At 42.2% G+C, this 12,714-nt stretch overlaps 1 long non-coding RNA gene across 1 annotated transcript; it reads right to left on the bottom strand.

Annotated features, from left to right (window-relative positions):
• Nucleotides 1-8,416: 8,416 nt before the first annotated feature.
• On the bottom strand, nucleotides 8,417-12,428 carry LOC107863046. Its single transcript, XR_007053701.1, has 2 exons — nucleotides 12,049-12,428; nucleotides 8,417-11,070 (listed from the first exon to the last, which is right to left on the bottom strand). It is a non-coding gene; the product is annotated as an uncharacterized LOC107863046 (long non-coding RNA).
• Nucleotides 12,429-12,714: the final 286 nt, after the last annotated feature.

Here is a 12,714-nt window from a genome sequence, read left to right as displayed (position 1 = left end):
AGCCCAAGGTCTTTGGGGTATGCCCGAGGCCCGAGAGTGTTTTAAGCCAAAATCGATAGGGCACTCCCAGGGGGGCTTTGGATTGTCCAGGGGTGGGCCTTTAGGGTCGGAGGGATCGTTTGGGTAGTCAAACGGGCGAAACGGTGTGAATGGACCAATTTTGGGCTAAATCAATGTGCTATGGATCACAATTTTCTAGGTGTGCCTGAGGTTCGAGCTTGTTTTGGGCTAAAAATTAAATGGGTGTTCCCAAGTGGGTTGTGGATTGGCTAGGGATGGGCCTTTGGGGTCGGCGGGGCTATTTGGGTGGTCAAACAGGTGAAAGATGCGAACAAGCCATTTTTGAGCAAAATCGACGTGCCATAGCCCAAGATTTTCTAGGTGTGCCCGGGGCCCAGACATTTTTGAGCCAAAAATTGATCTGGCTATCCCAGGCTAGCCGTGGATCGTCTAGGGATGGGCCTTTGGGGTCGGTGGGGCTGTTTGGGTGGTCAAACGAGCAAAAAGACACGAACGGATCATTTTTGGGCCCAATAGTGTGCTATAGCCCACGATTTTTTGGGTGTGCCCAGGGCTCGAGCGTGATTTATGTCAAAAATTGATCGAGCACTTCTAGGAGGGCTATGGATCGGCCAAGGGTAAGCCTTTGGGATCAGTGGGGCGTTTGAGCAGCAAACGGGGGCAACAATGCGAATGAGCCATTTTCAGGACAAATCGATGTGCTATAGCCTACGATTTTCTGGGTGTTCCTGGGTCCCAGCTTGTTTTGGGCCAAAAATTAATCGAGCACTCCCACGCTAGCAGTGGATTGACCAGGGGTAGGCCTTTGGGGTCGGCGGGGCCGTTTAGGTGGTCAAACGAGTGAAATGACGCTAACGGACTATTTTTGGGCCAAATCGGTGTGCTCAAGCCTATAATTTTCTGTGTGTTCCTAGGTTTCGGGTGTGTTTTGGGCTAAAAATCAATTGGGTACTTCCAGGTGGGCTGTGGACTGGCTAGGGTTAGGCCTTTGGGGTCGGCGGGGCGTTTGGGTGGTTAACCAGGCTAAACGGTGCGAACGGGTCATATTTGGACTAAATTAGTGTGCTATAGCCCATGGTTTTAGGGTGTGCCCGGGCATGTTTTTGGCTAAAAATAGATCGAGTGGTCCCAGGTGGGTTGTGGATCGGCCAAGGGTGGGCCTTTAGGTCAATAGGACCGTTTGGGTGGTCTAATAAGCGAAACAGCTATAATAGGCTATTTTTGGGCAAAATCGGTGTGGTAAATCCCATGATTTTATAGGTGTGCTCGAGGCCCAGGTGTTTTTAGTGCCAAAAATTGACTGGAAGCTCCCAGACGGGTTGTGGATCGGCCAGGGATGGTCCTTTGTGTTCGACGGGGCCATTTGGGTGAAAAAACATGTGAAATAGCCTGAACGAGCCATTTTTTGGCTAAATTTGTGTCATACAGCCCAGGTTTTCTGGGTGTGCCCAGGGTTCGAGCGTGTTTTCAGCCAAAAATCGATAGGGCACTCCTAGGCTAGATTTGGATCGGCCAGGAGTGGGCCTTTGGCGTCAGTGGGGCCGTTTAGGTTGTCAAACGGGCAAAATGATACAAATGGGCCATTTTCGGGCTAAATCGGTGTGCTATACCTGCTTTCTGGGTGTGCTCGAGGCTCGAGCATATTTTGGGTCAAAAATCGATCGGGCGCTACCAGGCTGGCTGTGGATCAGCCAGGGGTGGGCCTTTAGGGTCGAAGGGGCCGTTTAGGTGGATGGTCCATTTTTTGAGCCAAATCGGTATGCTATAGCCCATGATTTTTTGAATGTGCCTGGGGCCCGAGCGTGTTATGGGACAAAAATCGATCAAGCGCTCCCAAGCGGGTTGTGGATCGGCTAGGGGTGGGCCTTTGGGGTCGGCGGGGCTGTTTGGGTGGTCAAATATGCAAAACGACACGAACGGGCCATTTTAGTCCACAATTTTCTAAGTGCCTATTTGGATGATGGTTTCGTGTGGTATGGTATAGTATGGTATGGTATGGTATGGTTATAAAGGGCACCATGTTTGTTTTAATTGTTTTCTGAAAGACATGGTATGGTATTGTATTTTTTCATGGTTTGGTAACCATGAAATCAGTCAATTTACAGAACCACCGTTTTGGTGGTATCCCATGGTTTTATTCCTTTTTTTCAATTATGCCCTTGTATAATATTATTTAATTCTATTTTTCCCTTTTAACTTATATTACTTCTAATCCTAATTTATTTTTATTTTTACACTTTTCTGCTGCTGTGTTGTTCTCATTTGTTCAAGCTCTCTCTGTTGTTCTCATCAGTAGTTCTCCTAGTTTGCTAGTGTCCGTAATACGAAAAATAGGTAAAAGAAAAAGATATGAATTCCAGTGTTTTTTTTCTAATCTAAGTTGAAAAAATAATTTGGAAAATATAAGTATCTAAGTTCATTGGAAAAACTAACGTATTCAGCACACTATCAGCCTTCTTCCACCGTGATTGTCAACTCACTATTGGATAAGCTTTGTGGTTTACTCAGATAAAACAAAACATGTGCAGGAACGATAAGAGAAAGAAAATTGGAGTTAATTGATCCATAAGAGAAAGAAAATTATTTTATTTATTAGTGATTTTTGATAAATTTAAAATTTATAATAATTAGGGGTATTTTGGTAAATTTACAGTATCATACCATCAAACCAAATAATAAAATTGTCATTAAACAACAGTGAATGATACAGTCCATCCAAATATTGTATTGTACTCTACCGTACAATACAATACCATACCATACTGTACCATACATTATGAAACCATATCAAACCATCATCCAAACAAAGTGTAAGTGTGCTCAGGGCCCGAGCATGTTTTAGGCTGAAAATCGATCAGGTGCTCTTAGGCAGGCTGTGGATTGGTTAGGGTGGGCCTTTGGGGTCTGCGGGGTCGTTTGGGTGTTCAAATGGGTTAATCAGCACGAATAGGTCATTTTCGAGCTAAATCGACACGCTATAGCCCATGGTTTTTAGGGTGTGTCTGGGGCCCAGATGGGTTTTGGGCCAAAAATCGCTCGAGCACTCCCAGGCGTATTGTGGATCGACCAAGGGTGGGCGTTTGGGTTCGGCGGGGCCATTTGGGTGGTCAAACAGGCGAAACGGCACGAACGAGCTATTTTCGGACCAAATCGGTATCATAACCCACAGTTTTTTATATGCCCGGGTTCCGAGCGTGTATTGGGCCAAAAATTGATTGGGTACTCCCAAGCGGGCTATGGGTTGGCCAGGGGTGGGCCTTTGGGGTCGGTAAGGACTTTTGGGTGGTAAAATAAACAAAACTGCATGAATAGGCCTTTTTCGGGCCAAATCGATGTGTTATAGCCTATGGGTTTCTGGGGGTGGGTAGTGGGGAAGTGTAGGCCATTGGGCTGGGTGGGGCTGTTTGGGTGGTCAAATGAGCAAAATAGTTTGAACAGACATTTTTTGGGCCGAATCTGTTGCTATAGCCCACGGTTTTGGGGTGTTCCCGGTGTTCGGGCGTGAAATGGGCCAAAAGTCGATGTGGTGCTTTTAGGAAGGCTGGAGAGCGGGAGAGTGTGGGCTATTAGAGTAGGCGGTGCTGTTTGGGAGGTCAAACAGGTGAAACGGCCCGAACAAGCCATTTTTGGGTTAGATTGGTGTGCTATTGCCGATGATTCTGGGTGTGTGCCCCGGTTTCATGCCCAGGGAGAGGGAGAGTGTAGGGAATTAGGGTGGGCAGGGCCGTTTGGGTGGTTAAACGGGCAAAACGGCATGAACATGCCATTTTCAGGCCAAATCGATGTGCTATAGCCAATGGTTCTGGGGTGTGTCCGAGGTTTGGGCGTGAATGGGCCTAAAATCGACATGGTGCTCCTAGGTAGGCTAAGGAATGGAAGAGTGGGCCATTGGGGTGGGCGGGGCCATTTGTGTGGTCCAACAGGTAAAACGATGCGAACGAGCTATTTTTTAGCTAAATCAGTGTGCTATTGCCTACGTTTTCAGGGTGTACCAAGGGCTCGGGCATAAAAAGGGCCAAAAAATTGACCAGGTTCTCCCAGGAAGGCTAGGAGTGGGGAGTATGGGCCTTTGTGGTGGGCGGGGCTGTTTGGGTAGTCAAAAGAATGAAACACCACAAACGGGCCATTTTTTAGCCAAATTGGTATGCTATATCCCACGGTTCCGAGGGTGCACCAGGGGTCCGACTGTGAAATGGGCCAAAAATTGACCTAGGTTTCCCAGCCGGCTGGGGAGCGGGAGAGTGTAGGACATTAGGGAGGATGGGGCCATTTGAGTGGTCAACCGGGCAAAATAATGCGAATGGGTCGTTTTTGGGCCAAACCGATATGCTATAGTCCAAAGTTCTAGCGGCATGCCTAGGATTCGGGCGTAAAATAGGCCAAAAATTGACCTGGTTCTCCCAGGCAGGCTGGGGAGCGGTGAAGTGTAGTACATTGGGGTGGGCAAGGCTATTTGGGTGGTCAAATTGGTGAAACTACGCTAAAGGGCCATTATCTGGGCAAATCGGTGTGTTATAGCCCATGGTCCCGGGGGTTTGCTTGGGGTTCGAGAATAAAATGGGCTAAAAATTGACCTGGTGCTCCTGTACAGACTGGGGAGTAGGGTAGTGTAGGCCATTGGGGTGGGCAGGGTCATTTAGGTGGTCAAACGAGCGAAACGATGGGAACATGCTATTTTTAGGCCAAATTGGTGTGCTATAGCCCACGATTCTGGGGGTGTGATCGGGGTTCGAGCGTGAAATAGATCAAAAATTGTCCTAGTGCTCCCAGGAAGGTTGGATAGCAGGAGAGTATGGTTCATTTGGGTGGGTGGGGCCGTTTGGGTAGTCAAACGGGTAAAACGGCACAAATGGTCCATTTTTAGGCTAAATTCGTGTGTTATAGCCTACAATTATGGGGGTGTGCCTTGGTATTAGCGTGAAATAGGCCAAAAATTTACCTGGTGATCCTAGGCAAGCTGGGGAGTGGGGGAGTATGGGGTAATGGGTGGGTGGGGCTATTTGGGTGGTCAAACAGGTGAAACGACATGAAAGAGCCATTTTCAGGCCAAATCGGTGTGATATAGCCCACGGTTCCAGAGGTGTGCCCGAGGTCTGGGCATGAAATAGGTCAAAAATCTATCTTATGCTCCCATAAAGGTTGGGGAGTGGGGGAGTGTGGGCCATTGGGGCGGACGGGGCTATTTGGGTGATCAAACAGGTTAAACAACGAAAACAGGCCATTTTGGGGACAAATCGGTGTGCTATAGCCCCACGGTTTCAGGGGTGTGTGATGTTGGGTGCATTTATGCACTTTAGTGTTGCTATCCTATTTCATTTAGCCTTGTTTTGAGGGAAATTCGTGTGCTTTATGTGTTGATGATGATATAAATAATCATCTAAGTGTTTAAATTCTAATGTGTTGAATGAGTACTAAGGTTATTATTGTGTATTTATGAGAGGAACAACTTGTTTATAATGTTTAAAGGTCAACTGAATCAGTCCAAGAGTCAAAACAATAAGTTAAAGATCATTTTAGGCAAGCCTAGTCTTAACTCGAATTTCTAGTTCACCATTATGGATGTTGTGTTGTTTTGAGCTCTAATTTGTGGCGTTTAATGTCATAGGATGCATGGTGAGTTTATTATGATGATATATGAATGATATAAAATATTTAAATCAAGTGGAAACAACACCAAAAGGCTTGGAATGGATTAACAGAAGCACGGGGCAAGATTTGGCATAAAACGGACACCTTGGATATCACCAGCGCGTGTAGGACCTTGGAAATGGCCAATTGGCACATTCCATTCATTAAAAGCTTCAAAAGGGACCCAGAACAGTGTGCCCTTGCGATTTTCCCATGATGCTGACCTCTCTCCTTGAAATAAGAAACGCGACGCGATCCTTAGTCCATCGACGACAAAAATTGCCCCTTTATAAATGGGACTCCTGTACACTTTGTGAATAACTTTTGGACGTCTTGGAGCATTGTGAGGGGCTGCTAAACACTATATTTAGGGTTTTTATTCTTAAACTTTGGATTTTTAACAGATTTGATTATGTATTCAATTATTTGGATCATGATTATGTCGATTAGTGGCTAAACACCCTCTTTTCGGGGTTAAAGCCAAGAACATGACTACTTTCATTTTGAATTGATTTATTTTGAAGTGCTTGTCATCTTTGGTTGTTTGTTGATCCTTGTTTGAATTATTTTAAGGAGTAGCTAACCTTAGAATACATATATTGTCGACCTTGTGATCTCGGGAGGGAGAATAGAAAGATAGAACATGGGGATACACAAAGTAAGGTTCGTATTTTTTTATGAAATAAGGAATTCGAATTAGCATCTAGGACAGGAATTTACCTAGAAACCTTGTTTGGTTCACATGTAGGAGGATGGCTTTAAGCACTTAATTGAATTATAACATCCCCGCTCAATGATGTAGTTGTAATGTCCAAGTTAGGTAGACGATTAGAGGTCGGGAGACCATGATCATGCGATAAACCCTACAAATCAACGACCCAGATAAGCGATTTAACAAATAAAGTTCAATAGCCTAGTATGATTGTTAGAAGTGCTTTAACCCAGGGCTTTACTCTGTTGATTATCTTAAGTCTTTTATTTTACACACTGTTACTTTAATTTTAGTTTAAAACTTTCAAACTCTCTTCTGGTTACGTTTGCACTAGATTAATCTCAATTGTGAACTAGAATTGAATAGTTGTTAGAACAAGTCCTTATGGGAAAGATATTCAGCGTTCTTTAAGGCCACTATATTACTTGGTAGACCATGTACAATTGTGTGTGCGTTTGGACGCTGTCAGAGGTCCCGGGGTCCGAGGTCGTTTGGATAGTCAAACCGGCGAAACAACCTGAACAGGCCATTTTCAAGCTAAATTGATAATGCTATAGTCCATGTTTTCGAGGGTATGCTCGAGGTTCGGGAGCAAAATAGGCCAAAAATCGACTTGATGCTCCCAATTAGGCTGGGGAGCGGGGAAGTGTGGGCTATTAGGGTGGGCGAGGCCGTTTGGGTGGTCAAACGGGCAAAGTGATGCAAACGTGCCATTTTCGAGACAAATCGGTGTGCTATAGCCCACATTTCTGGGGGTGTGCCTTGGGTTCGGGCGTGAAATAGGCTTAAAATCAAACTGGTGCTCTAAGGTAGGCTGGTGAATGGGGAAATATGGGTCATTATGGTGGGCGTGGCTATTTGGGTTGTCAAATGGGTAAAACGGTGCGAACAGACTATTTTTGGACCAAATTTGTATGCATAGACAAGGTTCCGGGGGTATGCCTGGGTCTGGGTTTGAAATGGGACAAAAATTGACTTGCTGCTCCCAGGCAGGATGGGGACCAGAGAAGTGTGGTCATTATGGTGGACGGGGCCATTTGGGTGGTCAAACGCGTGAAATGGCACGAACGGACCATTTTTGGGCCAAGTCGGTGAGCTATAGCCCACGATTCTGGGAGTGGGGGTGTGCCCAGGGTTCGGGTGTGAAATAGTCCAAAAATTAACCTGGTGCTTAATAACGCTTAACTTACACGTCAATTTAGTGCAAGACGGTCATCGTCAATATATTTACCCAACTTTGGAGTTGGGATCGAATCCACGAGGAACAATGTGAGTGGGTCTTAAACTAATCCGAAATTATAGCTACAAGTTAAATTTAAACAAATGATATGAAAAGATAAAATGGGGGTTTTAAATCGTGTCGACTGCAAATGCAATTCTTTGGCTTCTAAGGACTAATTCGAGACTAAGAACAATTAGAGCGTAATCAATTAAAATGGATATTGGAACTATGCTTTCCTAGGGACAAGATGGGCATGGGAACATGACAATTTGATGCAAATTCTAATTATGATGATATAGTAGGCTAGGTCTAAATTCCTTGAGACTAGTCTTTCGACAAAATCACAAAGATTTTACTCATTGTCTCTTTATAGCACCTAACAAATGTGTCAATCAAAACCACCCAATAGCTCAATTGGGAATCCGTATTTCTAGTATGAAGCACATGGCATAGTTAACTTCACAACCACCCTTACGTCTAAGATAGTGATAGATTCACAAACTTTATACATCATTGTCTACCATTACTTTGGTATCCACATCCCTCTTTCGAGGATGACATGGATTCCTAAATTTCACCCAAAACCCTTCTTTCGAAGATGACATTGAACTTTCAAGAGCTTGGGATTTTCACCCATCAAACCTATTTGGGGTGTTTGGGGCTTTCACCCACAAATCCCAACCTATTTAATCAATCAATGATAGAACTCATCATCAACAAAATAAGTCTGCACAAATACATCACAACCCCCACACAATTGCAACCTATTCTAACATAATTCCAAGAGATAGATCTAGCAACTCATAATGATAATAAATACAAATAAACCAATATTTCCATCAAAGTTATTCATAAGAAAATAAAGAGAGTGCAAACCACACTTCAGGATCCAATGAATCTTCAATGGGTGAACCCAGATCTACACTTATAAGTTACTCTAATGTCTTCTTAGCTCAAAATTAGTACAAGTCTTGCTCCAAGCTCCAAAAAATTACAAAAATCCTAAGCTAAAGATGGAAGGTGAAGTGTAGAATAATAGATGATAAAAGGGAAGAGAGAAGCTGAAAAATACTGCAAGGGAGGCTGCTCCCAATACAGAAAATTAGGTCTGAAAAATAGGGCTAAAGCCTGCTTTTAAACCCCTCTACATTTGATGGAAATTACAAAACTACCACTCATTTCTTGACCTACTTGAGCGGATCCAAAGCGGATGTTTCTTTTTCTTCCATTTGACCTCTTGATGACTTGAATAACTTGCATGACTTATCCAATCTTCTCTTTTTAATTATACCTACATAAATGAGCATTAAGTACGAGAGCACCTAAATGGAAAAACATGATAATTTAGGCATAAAAGGTGCTAATAAGTCGTCAAATTGATGACTTATCAACCCCCCAAACTTAAACTACTGCTTGTCCTTAAGCAACCAAGAAGAATTCAATGAGATAAGGCATTTTCACTCAATTCCACCCAGAGGAAAACTATACAAAAGGAATAAGCTAACAAAGCTCTACAACACTTTCCACACGTCATGACATCAAGTAAACCAAAAATTTTCAATAATCACATATTTATAAAGTAAGGATGCAAGTTTGTATCAAATGAACTTCTAAATCACCAAGCATCTTAAGATAAGACACAAAATCACCAAAGATTGTCTCAATCCTCACAATGCAACTTACTTCACTCATTTACCCAAATCGATAGTAAAATTCACTTTCTACCCAAAAGTATCGATACCTCTCACATGCAAGAGTTTGCTCCACACACAAAAGACATTTCAAGTCTTAAAAGAAGCTTAAATGAAGAAAGAATTTACTCTCACTCTCATAAAGAAATTCAAGTACATCGAATAGAATCATAGGCTTGCCCTTTGTGTTTTTCGCCACTAATGTAGACTTAGTTTGGAATCACCAAGGTCTTGCGGGTCAAGATGAAGGTTTAAGGTGCGGGAAGGAATACATATGGATCAAGTGACTAAAATACATTCTTCAATGCAATTTCTCAACCCCTTCCTACCCCAAAATTTTCAAATTATCCACCTTACTCTTCTTTAAATCATTTTCCATTTTCCCAACCTTTTTGATCAATATTTACCAAACAATTCAGAGCCACCATTTTCTTTCTTTCTTTGACTTCTTCAAGAGAAATTCAAACTTTGAACTCTTCTTAGCCCCCCATTTGTCTCATTTTTTTCTTCACATTCTATGGGCTAGGCTATACAACTTTATCATCAAACACATCTCTTGTCTTTTAAGTACATGAAACCTTACATACACCTTTCGTGTCTTCTTTTTGATCATTTTCTCCCAACGACACAACCCCCCAAACTTAGGCTTTTGCCTAAAATAAGTTATTTAGAATCATGCAATGCATCAAAGGAGGTTAAGTGCCAAAAGAGATATTTTCAAAGGGATTTAGGTGTTTTAGTATGGTTATCGTTACAGTAAGAAAGAATGATGGGCAAAAAGGTTCAAACGGGTTAACTATGGAACCATGTTAAGGTGGGAATTTGGCGATGTGACGGGTCAAAAATGGCCTCGGATCATCCTCCAACCCAAGCTCGTCTAGAATTTCGCTTTGAATACACTCGGGGCAAGTTCTAGACTATACATATGCACAATAATTATTCAAAAATCTCACCACTCATGGCATCGTACTCATAGGGCAAAAAGTTAGTCTCCCAACCAATTTGAGCAATTTGAGCTTCATAAGTTACTCCGAGTCAACGACTCATCCTTGTAAAGAAAGAGCTAAAAATTGAGTTTAATGGTCTCACTCAAAAGAAAACTCAAAACATCCTTGATCTTAAAACTATAATTTTGATTTTTCTCCGAAAATAATTTATTCCTTGCCAATGACATTGTGAAAGCATTTTTGAATTTTTGCTTCTTCCTAGTTAATCAAAATGTCTAGATATTTCACCTAAAGATGTCACCTTGTAATCCATCATGGGTGAATTATCACCCGGTTCGACAAAGAAACTATATTAAAAATAAAAATAAAAGATTGAAATAAAAATAAAAATTTTGCTCCTTAGGAAAGAATCGAGTTTCGAAGAAAACCCTTAGAGTTTATTGGACACATATATACGGGGGCGACAAGAGCAATGCAACTAATTAATTAAATGCCATAACCGTACTAAAACATCGACTATAGTACATAAACATCAACATAATAAAATAGAATATATCTCCACAATCTATCAAACCATATATCATAAAATGAGACAGTAAGTGCCGATCACATAAAAGTGTCCCACCCCCACCAAAGACATTGCATTGTCCCCAATGCGAAAATAAAAGAAAGTAGAGGAGGGTAGAGACTCCCTGTGGAGCGCTAGGCGCTCGGATCCCTGTCGGTGAATGACCGTACTGTCTCAATAGGAGCCTCGTCAGACTGGGCTCCTCTCATCGAGTCAGCTATGAAGGGTGAATCATCATCCCTGAATAGTTTTTTGTGGCAAGTTTTTCCTTGAAGACATACCTATTAGAAAGAAACAAAACAAAACCAAAACAAAAGACAAAATGTAAAACAAGTTTTTGGAATTTTGTAAGTTAAGAAAGAAAATAAAGTTAAGAAAAGAAAATAGGATGCAAGGTAACTCATCACTAGAGTCCATGGGTTTCATTTATTACAACACTTAATCATTTAGGCACGACATTGTCTCACATTCTTCACATTTCTCAAAACTAGCTCATAGGGCATCCATAACCTCCATTGGAAACAAGAATGACCAATACCCTTAAGAATGATGGCATCCAATCTATCATAGGGCAAGGCAAACATTCGTGTTCCATAACCTCAATTGGAAGCAAGAATGACCAATACCCTTAAGAATGATGGCATCCAATCTATCATAGGGCAAGGCAAACATTCATGTTTGCCGGTTAGGCATAGTGACCACAAGAACCATGGATGCCACATTTATCAACAAACCCCTTCAACCCATACCTACCAAATATTTCATTTTTACGTTCAATTGGACTCAACATGATGCATAGATAATGACCACATTATGTCTTTAGGGAAATCACATTGGCCATTACAAATGTACAACACATTCCTCTCTTATTGTCATTTTAACAAATGTATGGTAGGCATGCTAAGGATGAACTTGGATAATGAGAATTGAAGCACAAGAGAACAAGATCATTTCACTAACCATCGCCAAACATATTCAAGATGCTCATAGTATCATACTTGAGCCAATCACCACACAAGATAAGTAAGAGAGGTTTAGTGGGCATTTTATCGAACACATGGTGTACTAGTTTCATTCAAGAGAGTCATGAGTTAAAATAGTGAAACAAGGCACCAATGACAATTTAATCATTCCAACAAGTATCAATCACCACAATAAGCCCACAAAAATCACTTTAAATGGCCAATTATTTAAGAGGTATGAATCTTTATGTTCATTCTTTAAGGGAGCTTTAAAAGTGAAACCAAGAAAGAACATACCTTTGTTGAATTAATAGAGGAGAAAGATGAAGATCAAGTCCAAAATAATTCTTTCACTTGTTGCTTAGCAATTGATGTTCAAGAAAGAGGGAATTTTAAAGTTGAGAGAGAGAGGAGACGTTTGACATTAATTGTTATGAGAAATTGAGAATGTTGCTGCTTTTGGTTTCATTTTGAGTGTTTAAAATTGTCTTAGGCTGATGTGTGGGGTCAGCCCACAAAGTTTGACCAAGAGAAAAAATATTTTGTGTGTCTGGAATGAGTTGGATGTGCGACTGGAATGCTGAAGCATTTCCAGCGCACATTGGAGCAGTAATACTCGGCTGTTTTGCGTCCCAAATGCGCCAAAATGCGCCAGAACTGCGCCTGGAATGCTGCAGCATTTCCAGCACAGTTCAAACCAGAAACTGACCAACTTTTTGCTTCACTTCTGCGACAGAACTGCGCCTGGAATGCTGCAGCACTTCCATGGCATTTCCAGGTAGAAACTTACCTGAATTTGGCTCCAATTTGCGCCTGGAGTGCGTTCGATTTGCGCCTGGACTGCTGGAGCAGTTCCAGCGCATTCCAGGGCTGTGTGTGCAGCTTCTTGACCTTGCTCTGTGATTGATAGTTACTTCAATGACCATGTCATTCGTTGTGATCCCAAGCAACTCCCAAAAATCA

This window comes from Capsicum annuum, chromosome 3, assembly GCF_002878395.1.
Source record: "Capsicum annuum cultivar UCD-10X-F1 chromosome 3, UCD10Xv1.1, whole genome shotgun sequence".
NCBI lineage: Eukaryota > Viridiplantae > Streptophyta > Magnoliopsida > Solanales > Solanaceae > Capsicum > Capsicum annuum.
The sequence above is the reverse complement of the archived record's forward strand: the minus strand, read 5'-3'. Positions and strand labels throughout refer to the sequence as shown.